The sequence below is a fragment of the Eptesicus fuscus genome, chromosome 2, assembly GCF_027574615.1.
Source record: "Eptesicus fuscus isolate TK198812 chromosome 2, DD_ASM_mEF_20220401, whole genome shotgun sequence".
NCBI classification, from domain to species: Eukaryota; Metazoa; Chordata; class Mammalia; order Chiroptera; family Vespertilionidae; genus Eptesicus; species Eptesicus fuscus.
Window position 1 is genome coordinate 116,788,570 of NC_072474.1, and position 9,569 is coordinate 116,798,138.

The 9,569-nt window shown below is 63.2% G+C and overlaps 1 protein-coding gene across 3 annotated transcripts in view; it reads right to left on the reverse strand.

Moving 5' to 3' along the window:
* Positions 1-3,305, reverse strand: part of NSD2 (nuclear receptor binding SET domain protein 2) — a 47,334-nt gene extending 44,029 nt beyond the window's left edge. The window contains exon 1 of one of the 3 annotated variants that reach the window (XM_054708608.1): positions 3,234-3,305. The gene's annotated coding sequence lies outside the window, so the exon portion shown is untranslated. Of the gene's footprint in view, positions 1-1,135; positions 1,152-1,522; positions 1,560-3,233 lie in introns of those variants that run through there. The other 2 variants (XM_054708611.1, XM_054708604.1) reach the window with 2 other exon arrangements.
* Positions 3,306-9,569: the final 6,264 nt, after the last annotated feature.

A 9,569-nucleotide genomic window follows, 5' to 3' on the forward strand; every position in this document is an offset into this window, starting at 1 on the left:
CTCGAGAACAACACTGCTCTGAGGTCTGTCTTGATGTTTTAAAACTAGCAAACCAAATTCATCGGACCAATCAGCTGCTTTTTGTCTACTGCAACCGATCGACAGCGGCAAAATGTCAATGAGTCCCGGGGGTAACCAGCTTACGCCTTTCTCTCCCCAGAGTGCTTCCTGTAAATAACCTTTCCTGACAGTTTGGGAAGCCTGAGCCGAATCCTCTGGAACGTCCTCGTCCCTCTGGCTCCTGTGCTTGGTCGACTTGACGCTCCTACTGCCCAGGGACCTAGGGGAGCAGGGGAACATCGCTGCTTGCTTCAGCGTAGGTAGTTACCGGACTGCCTACTGTTGTAAGTCTCTACGCTGAGAGGAGAAGAACGAAAAGGCAAACACGGCCCTGGCTTCCCGGCTACAGGAGGGGGACCTCCGCTAGCCCCTTCCTGTCCACACTCCGCTTCTTCCAGAGGGTCCCTTTCCGCTCCAACATGACAACGAAAGAGAGAGGCAAACAGGCCAGATGCTGGCAGTGTTTATCCTGTGTCCCACGCCCACTGATGCAGCCTCTACTGAGTGCCTGCCATGAGGGCACAGCCGGGACTCTGCACCTTCCTACTGCCAAGAGCGCAGCCAAGGGGGGGAGGTCACAGACAGCCACTAAAAGGCTGGCCCTAGCTGGTGTGGCTCAATGGATAGAGCATCGGCCTGTGGACTGAAGGGTCCCGGGTTCGATTCCGGTCAGGGCACATGCCCAGGTTGCGGGCTCAACCCCAGTAGGGGGTGTGCAGGAGACAGCTGATCAATGATTCTCTTTCATCATTGATGTTTCTCTCTGTTTCTCCCTCTCCCTTCCTCTCTGAAACCAATAAGAATATATTTTAAAAAGAGGGGGCTGGGTATCTGTCCCCAGAAAGCAGCAGTCCATAACCAACACCGTCTACACCACGGCCTGGAGTCCACAGGGCAGCACGTGTGTGCAAGCAAGGACACACTTCCTGGAGTCCCTCAAGAGAAGAGAGGCTCAGACAACGAAGATGCTTGTTCAAAACTGCATGCATTTGCCCTGGCCGGTGTGGCTCAGTGGATAGAGCATCAGCCCATGGACTGAAGGGTCCTGGGTTCGATTCCAGTCAAGGGCACCTACCTTGACTGCAGGCTCCATTCCTGGCCCTGGTCAGGGCGCATGCTCGAGGCAACCAATCAATGTGTCTCTCACATAGATGTTTTTCTCTGTCTCTCCCCGTCACTTCCACTCTCTCTAAAAATCAATGGAAAAAAATCCTCGGGTGAGGATTAACAAAAACACCTGCATACGTGCTACAGTCAAGCAGTCCACCACACAAAAGCCAACAGCCCCTATACCAACATGAGCATGAAGCCTGGATCTCCAGTTCCTGCCATCAAAGCGGTTACTGGGCAGATTACTTGTCCGGACGACATGGGCAGCGAACACGAATGTGGGTTATGAATTCCAGGGAGGGGTTAGCACACCCTTTTCTCCACGCCTGGGTACAAGAATCCCACATCTCACCTCGCACACGTTGTGTCAGTGTTTTCTGTCTTCGCACCAGAAATCTAATTCCACCTACTTGCACGTTTCACACTGAGGCATCAAACCATAAAAGAGGAAGCAGCTAATCAGTTTTAGTTTACACTGCGATTTGAGTAAGCCTTTCGAGGCTGAGCTACTGGTGAGAGGAGAGGAGGTCCGCGAGGCGGAAGCCAAGCGCAGGGCCTCGGACCCCGAAATCCTGACCCTCTTCACCTGCGTCCTCGCGGTGTGGCTCCGTAAATCGGATGCATAAAAACACCTGGGCCTCGCAGCCACACCTGTACCTTTTACCTTGCTTTACTCTGGACGGCTCCACCAGTTTCACGTTGTGGTGGCCTACACATCCCACACGAGTCTGCCACTGGTGCGCACACAGGGTAAATGCCCGTCGTTCCTTGGGGCTGTGACATGCCTCCTCTGATGCTCTCCCACTGGGACCGGCCGCCTCGTGCAGGGCGGCAGGAGGGGGGTGTTTGCACAGCAGAGGGGAGTCCCTCACACACTCACAGCCATGTGGCGGGAGCCCGGTCGTTAGCAACCACAGGCCCCTACCCAAAGGCTGCAGGGCGGCTGAGAAGATGGAAGGAAAGGAAAGGAAATGACTCAAAGGCGTCGTGCCTGCGGCATGAGTCCTCCTCGCTCCAGCCGGCAGTTTAGATTTGAACCGCGGGTGTGGGCAGGGGGCGGCCCCCGCGCTCCCGCCGGCTGCTCCCCGCCTGCGGCCGGCGGCCTTGGGCGCTCGGAGCGCCGGCTTCTCTAACTCGGCGGCTGCCCGCGCCCGAATGCGTAACCAGCCATTTAAACCGTTTTGGAAAAGAAAGGAGTTACAGCCCCGGCCGCGGGGACGGGGCGGCTCTCTCCCTCCGGATAACCTCCTGCAAAATGCCTGGCAGGGCCGCCCCCGGAGGTCTGTAACTGGGTTAGCGATCCGGACCGACAGACATCTTGGCGTTTAACGCTTTTAAAAGTCAAGGCCTTCGCCTGCGGCGCGCGGCTGTCAGCGCGGAACTTCCCTAACCGGCTCCGAACGCGCCCGATTCGCCGGCCGCGGGGCCGGGCTCGGTGGACCCCCGGCGCCAACTACCTGCCCGCGACACTAAGTTTCAACGTAAATGTCAAACCTGCGGCGGTCGGAGTCCAGGGCCCGGGGAGGCGAGGCTCGGGCGGCCGCGGGCCGCCTTCCTCTCCCCACGGGCGGGACCAGCGCGTTTTAAATGCCGAGCGGCGCCGGCCGGCGTGCGGACCGGACGTCTCTGGCGTCCCGAGGCCTCAGGGCCCCCCGTCCGCCCGAGGACCGGGGGGAACCGGCAGCTCCGGGCGGGGCCTGGAGCGACGAGCGCCCCCAGCCCAGCGGGTCCCCCCGCCGCCACCTGCCGGGCCCGGTCCGGTTCCGGGCGCCCGCGCGGACCAACGGCCGGCCGGCCGGCGCCCGCCCGCGTCCGCGGGACCCACCGCAGACAAAAAGCGCCGCCCGGCGCGCCCCTCCCACTGCCCGGCCCCGGCCCGGCCCGCGCCTCACAAAGACCGGCCGGCCGCTCGGCGCCGCCGCGAACAAAGGCCGCCCGGCCCGCAGGCGGCACAGGTGCAGCCGCCGGAGGCCCAACATGGCCGCGCCCGCCGCCCCGTTACCGCCGCCCGCGCCCCCGGCCCGGCCCCCGCCCCGCCCTCGGCCCGCGGCCGCCCCAGTGACCTGTGGTGCGTCGCATCCTCCGGCGGCGGAGGCTCTCGGGGCGCGGCACTCGCTCGGCGGCGGCTCTCGGGGAGGGGGCCGGGCCGGGGGCGCGGGCGGGCGGGCGGCGCGGGCTGGCAGGGGGCGGCGGCGGGCGCGGCCGGTCAGGCCCAGGCTTTCCGCGCGCGGCGCCGACCCCGCCCCCGCGCCTCCCGCCCGCCGCCGCCGCCGCCGGGCCGCCGCCGCCGCAGAAGCCGCGGGAAAGTGCGCGCCGCTGATTGGCTGCCGCGCTCGCGGGCCGCGGCCGGGCGGTTCAAATCCGCGCCGGGCGAGCGGGGCGGGGCGGCGGCCGCGGACGGGGTCGCGCGGGGCCGGGGGGGCCGGGGCCGCGGGACCCGCGAGCCGCCTCAGACCAGCGCCGAGCGCGCCCCGCTCCCGCTTCTCGGCCGGGCGCGCGCCAGGCGGCGGCGGAACGGAGAGCTCGGCGCCTGAGGCTGCGGCGGCGCGAGCGGCGCGTGCTGACGTCACGGCCGCGCGTCCAATCGCTGCCCGCGGCGCTCGCTCCCCGCCCGCCCCGCGCCCTGCGCTCGCACCGCCACGCGCGGGAGGCGCCCGGGCCGCGGGGCGGGAAGAGGGCGGAGGGCTCCTCGGCCCTGCCCGCGGGGACCTCGCCGGGCAGCGTGGGGCTCCCGGGGCTGCAGAGCCCCCCACGCCGGCGCCCCTGAGCCCTGCAGTATAGACTCGGTGGTGAGGGTCACCCCGGCCACAGGGATGGGGGGACGGGCCGGCCCCGCGGCGGTGCGTCTTCCTGCGGAATCTCTGCAGGGCGTGGGGTCCGCCTGCCCGCCCTCCCGCCTCCCCGGCTCCGGGCTGGCCTGGAGCTGGTGCAGCGGGGACCGCGTTCGGAGTCAGGGATCGCAGCGCCTGCCGTTGCTGGGGGAGGTGCCATCCTAGCGAGGCTGGGGTGGGGCCCAGGCCCGGGAGTGTCCGCCTCTGGTCAGAGTCCAGCTTGGGAAAGGTCGCTTTGGCTGGTGAGGACAGACACGGAGATTCGCCCCTGGGTTTCCTACCCGGCCTCCAGCTGCCGGCTCTCCGGGGTCTGCCTCCGTTGCAGAGCGCCGTCTCCCCGCCAGGCTCGCCCGTCCGTGGACCGGCCACATCCGCCGACGGAAGGGCTGGGGTACAAAGGCCTGGTCAGCTCTGCCCGTGCACTCTCACCAAAGGGAAGTTGGCACTCAGACTACCCCCTTGGCCAGCTGCCAGCTTCAGCTGCTTCCCCCCCACCCCACCCCCCAGCAGGGGTGATCCAGGGCCGGGGCAGGGCCCTCCCCAGGCTCCCAGCTGACAGGGATGATGGAATTGTTCACCCTTCTGTCTGGAAACTATAGGGTGAGGCCCTGCTGTGTGTGCAACCTTGCAGGGTGCTGCGGGTCCTGAGCCCCCAGAAGAGACACCCTCGCCACTGGGCGCCCTGGAAGGCGGCTAGCTGGGCTGTGGCCCCTTCACATTTGCATCTTGTCATGTCCCTCCAGCCGTGGGAGGCTGGGTGCCCTCTGCAGCACAAGAAAATGTACGGCCGCCCGAGAGCACCTTTTAAGTCCCTGCAGTACAAGATAAACACCAAGGCACCTCACTTTATCTCACAGGTTAGGAATGAGGCTACTTTCCCAGAAAAAAAAAAAATCTTAGAATAGTGCAATCAACATGCAAATTTTTAAATATATTGATTTCAGAGAGGAAGGGAGAGAGAGAGAGAGAAACATCAATGATGAGAATCATTGATCGGCTGCCTTCTGCACGCTCCACATGGGATCGAGCCCCCAACCCACACATGTGCCCTTGACCAGGAATCAAACCATGACCTCCTGGTTCATAGGTCGACACTCCACCACTGAGCCACGCTGGTCGGGCTCAACATGTAAAATTATTCAAAACATGCAAGTGTGTGTTTGTATTTTCTTGAGGAAGGTTATTTTCCCGCCTGCCATGGGCCTCCCTGAACCCAGCTGGCTGTCTCCTGGAGGTTCTGAGGTCTTTTCAGCAAGTCTGGCAGGCGGGACAGCCCCCGGCCCTACACGCCCCAGGGGCCTTGCTGGATGGACGGCAGGAAGCCGGAAGGTGGATTCCTGGACCAGGAGGTCCTATGCAGGTGCGGTTCCTCGGATGCGCTCAGCGGTGCGGCTCCTGCAGGCGGGCACACAACTCGGAAGTTCCGAGAGCCTGGGCAGCCGCCGCTGCGGGGTGGGCGGGGAGGACAGTGGTTCTTGGAGAGCAGGCCTCAGGCAGGTGGGTGAGGGCCAGGAACGGCGGAGCCTCGAGCCCGGCCGGCCCAGAGGTGTGCAGGGCACTCAAGCGTGGCAGCAGCTGGGCCTGAACCTGGTTTTGGTCTCTTTGAGACGCATCACTTCCCTAAACGAAAACTCCGTGCTGGGGGGGGGGGGGGGGCAATTGCAGCCACTGGAGGGACTAAGAATCCAGTCTCAACATGAAGCAGCAACCACAGACAGACAGGAGGCCTTCCAGAGGGCGAGGGCTGCCCTGCTCTGACCGTTGGGGTTCAGTGGCCGTCCATCTTGGCTCCCACCTGCTGCCCCCCACCCCCACGCCCTGCAACCAGCCTCTCAGGCTGAGGCTGAGCTGAGCAAGGCATTCAGGACCAGGGTGCCCCAGACCTGCCCACCGGCTCTGGAGCCGGCCCCACAGCCTCACGTCTGCAGCTGCCCACTGTCCACTGACCGCCCAGGGGGGCCGACAGCTCGAGGAGGCACAGCCACGCTCCCTGGGAGTTCCCGCTTCCTCTCTGTGGTCCTGCTGGGGCCGGTTCCGTCTCCCTGCTCCTTTCTGCCACAGGTTCTGCAGTTCAGGGCCCAGACCCCCCTGTAAGAGCTGCTGCCAAAGGCAAGTGTCAGCCCCCTTCACTGAAGGAGCCCCCAAGCTCCAGCTAGGCCTGCCCATCCCCCACCCGGGCCAGGGTCCCCCAGGGGCCAGGCTCATTGCTGTTTCCATGGGGATGCGTGCACTCTGACCTCAGCCTTTCTCCATCCCTGGCCAAATAAAGAGGGCCTCCAAGTGAAAACCAGCAGTCTCAAGCCGCCCCTCCTCCCATGCCCCCGTGGCCCTGCCTCCAACAGAGGGGGGAAAGGAGGCCCCGCCCTCCAGCCCAGGGCAAGCCCAGACCCAGCAGTGGGGGTGGGGGGCTCCCAGCCCCAGCCCTTCCGGCAGCCCCTTCCCAGTCCTGACCACTGTCCAGGCTTGAAGCTGGCCTTTCCCAAGGCCAGGCCCTACCTCAGCTCCCACCCAGCACAAGGACCACGTCAGTCCCTGGGGTGGCCCCAGGAGCCAGCAAGCAGCATGGCAAGGCCCTCAGGTCACATGGGCCACCCCTCTAGTTGAGCCCTCTTGACTCTAGGGAGACAGAGGTGCAGACTGAAACCCTGCTAGCCCCTCCCCAGTCCTGGCGGGAGGCCTGAGCCGGAGGGATGGCTCCCCACCCGCTCTGCCCGCCGAGCCTTTCCGCCTGCCTTGGGCTGGCCCTTAGGTGCCTGTCATCAGTCGCAGGGTCACCTCCAGGAGCAAAGCACAGCCCAGGACCAGGGTCCAGTCCTGGGGCACTACAGACCCATCTTCCCCACAAAGTCTGCTTCCTGGCAATTCCACTCCGGCCAGCCTAACTCTCCTCTCTTTGTCTCCCTGCTGCCCTGCACCCGCCCCCCTCCCCCACCATGGCCTTCGTTCAACTTCCTCCTTGGAATTAGGGGCAGCTTTCTCCTCACTGTTCTCCTGCCCCACTTTCTTCCCCTACAGGCCATTCTCTGCACCCAGCAAGGGGGATTTTTTTTTTTAAGAAAATTCATATATATATTTATCTCCTATATAATAAAAGCCTAATATGCTAAGTGTCCAGCCCTTCATTCCACTGTTCAACCAGTCACTATGACACACACTGACCACCAGGGGGCAGATGCTCCAACCGGTAGGTTAGCTTGATGCTGGGGTCTCTCTGATGGGAACTGGGCGAGAAGGGCATGACATGTCCTGGAGCCCTCCCACGGTCCCTCCCGGGTCCCAGTCATGCACCGGTGGGGTCCCTTGGCCTGGCCTGCACCCTCTCGCAATCCGGGACCCCTCAGGGGATGTCGGAGAGCTGGTTTCGGCCTGATCCCCATAGGCCAGGGGATCATGCATATATATATATATATATATATACATATAATTATTATTATTATATATATAATTATTATTATTGATTTCAGAGAGGAAAAGCGAGGGAGAAAGAAATAGAAACATCGATGATGAGAGAGAATCATTGACCAACTGCCTCCTGCACACCCTCTACTGGGGGTCAAGCCTGCAACCCAGGCGTGTGCGGTGACCTCCTGGTTCATAGGTGGCTACTCAACCACTGAGCCACACTGGCTGGGCCAGGGGGATTTTTTATTTTTTATTTATTTTTATTTTTAAATTTCTTTATTGATTAAGGTATCACATAATTGTCCTCATCCAGGGGGATTTTTTTAAAGCACAAATTGACCACGTTACCCACCTGCTAGGTCTCCCAGTGCCCTTCACACAAACCCCACTCCTCAGCCAGCCTCATGATGGACTCCAGGAGTGGGAGGACGTCCAGCGCTGTCTCTCCAGCCCAGCTGGGCCCCCCCCCCGGAGCTGACTCCCCACTGGACCTCACCCTTCGGACAGCCACGCACACCCACCTGGGCAGGTGCTGAACTGCATGACTCCCCTCCCCAGGCCAGGCCTTAGCTGTGACGTCACTTTCTCCCTTGACCCCCTTCCAGGCTGGCTGAGTTCCCTGGGTGGCAGTCACAGCCCGTGTTTCTCTCATGCTGCCTGGAGCTGGCCTGCCAGGCTCCCAGCTCGGGTTCCCGCTGCGCTGATCCTTTGGGCCATTGTTAAAGCGCCACAAAACAACACGAAGTCGTTCCCTCGCAGGCGGAGGCCCGATGCCTCCAAGCGTGGTGTCTGCGGGGCCACCCTCGCTGCCTCTTCCCAGCCTCTGGCGTGCACGGCAGTCCCTGGTGTCAGCATCGCTCCAGGCCCAGCTCCGTCTTCACCGGGCTTCTCCCTGTGCCATCGCGGCCTCTGTGTTCTCTTATGAGGACACCAGTTACGGGATTAGGGCCCACCAACGACCTCCCCCTCCCTCGGTGGGTCCCCTGCAAAGGCACTTCCCAAATAAGGTCACCTTCACAAGCAAGTTGGGACTAGAACACATCTCCCGGGAGGCGCAGTCCAGCCCACACCTCTCCTACCAGGCGCAGGACCGAGGCCCCTGTCTGTCAGGTAAGTGAGGTCACTGGCTGCGGGGAGGGAAGAGCTGCGGGGGTCGGAGCCCGCCAGCTGCGCTCCCTCCACCACGCGCCAGAGAAGCCCGGGGAAGGCGGCGGCGGGAGCCCAGCAGCTCGGCGCGGCCGGGGCAGTTGCGCTCGCGAGTTCTGGGGAGGATGTGGAGGGAGGCTCCGCCTGGCCCCGGGGCCGCGGGGTTAGAGACCTCGCGGAGCCCCGCCCACCGCCCTGGCCCCGCCCACAGCCCAGTCCGCCCTTGGCCCCGCCCCTGTCACAGCTCCGCCCACGACCCCGCCCGCCGCATTGGCCACGCGCCACGAAGCCCCGCCCTCCTCCCGGCCCCGCCCCGCCCAGGTCTGGCGCTCTTTTCCCCGCATCCCTACTCCACGGGCTCGGGGAGCTCCGGGTTCCCTCCGAAGGAGGGAAGCGATGCCCGAGGACCCAGGGCAGCGAAGACAGGCGCCCTCCGCCAGGCCGCCCCACCCCTCCTCCGGGGACTGCCCCAGGTCGGGGACCACCCAGGGCAGGCTGGACGCGAGCCCAGGCTTTGGCTAAAGAAACGTCGTTTTGTGCTAAAGTAACACTTCTTTTCCAATTATGAAAATTGCAGGAAATTAAAACCCAGAAAGGCAGAGAGAAAAAATAGTCCTCCCTGCCCGGTTGGCGTGGCTCAGTGGTTGAGCATCGACCTATGAACCAGGAGGTCACCGTTCCATTCCCAGTCAGGGCACAGGCCTCGGTTGCAGCTGATCCCTAGTGGGGGGTGTGCAGGAGGCAGCGGATCGATCATGCTCTCTCATCACTGATGTTTCTATCTCTCCCTTCCTCTCTGAAATCGATAAATATATAGATTTTAAAAAATAGTCCTGTCTGAGCCCTGGGCCGGCCGCAAGCTGGACGCGCTGGTAAGCATGGGGAGCACTGGGAACCTCTTCCGCTCTGTACTGGTAACAAGCTCCGCCATCCCAGCCGGGACTGACCTGGCAGCAGCCACACAGCACAGGAACCCGCCCTCTCCTCCCCGCTCCGCACTCACTCCCCAAGCCAGATGGA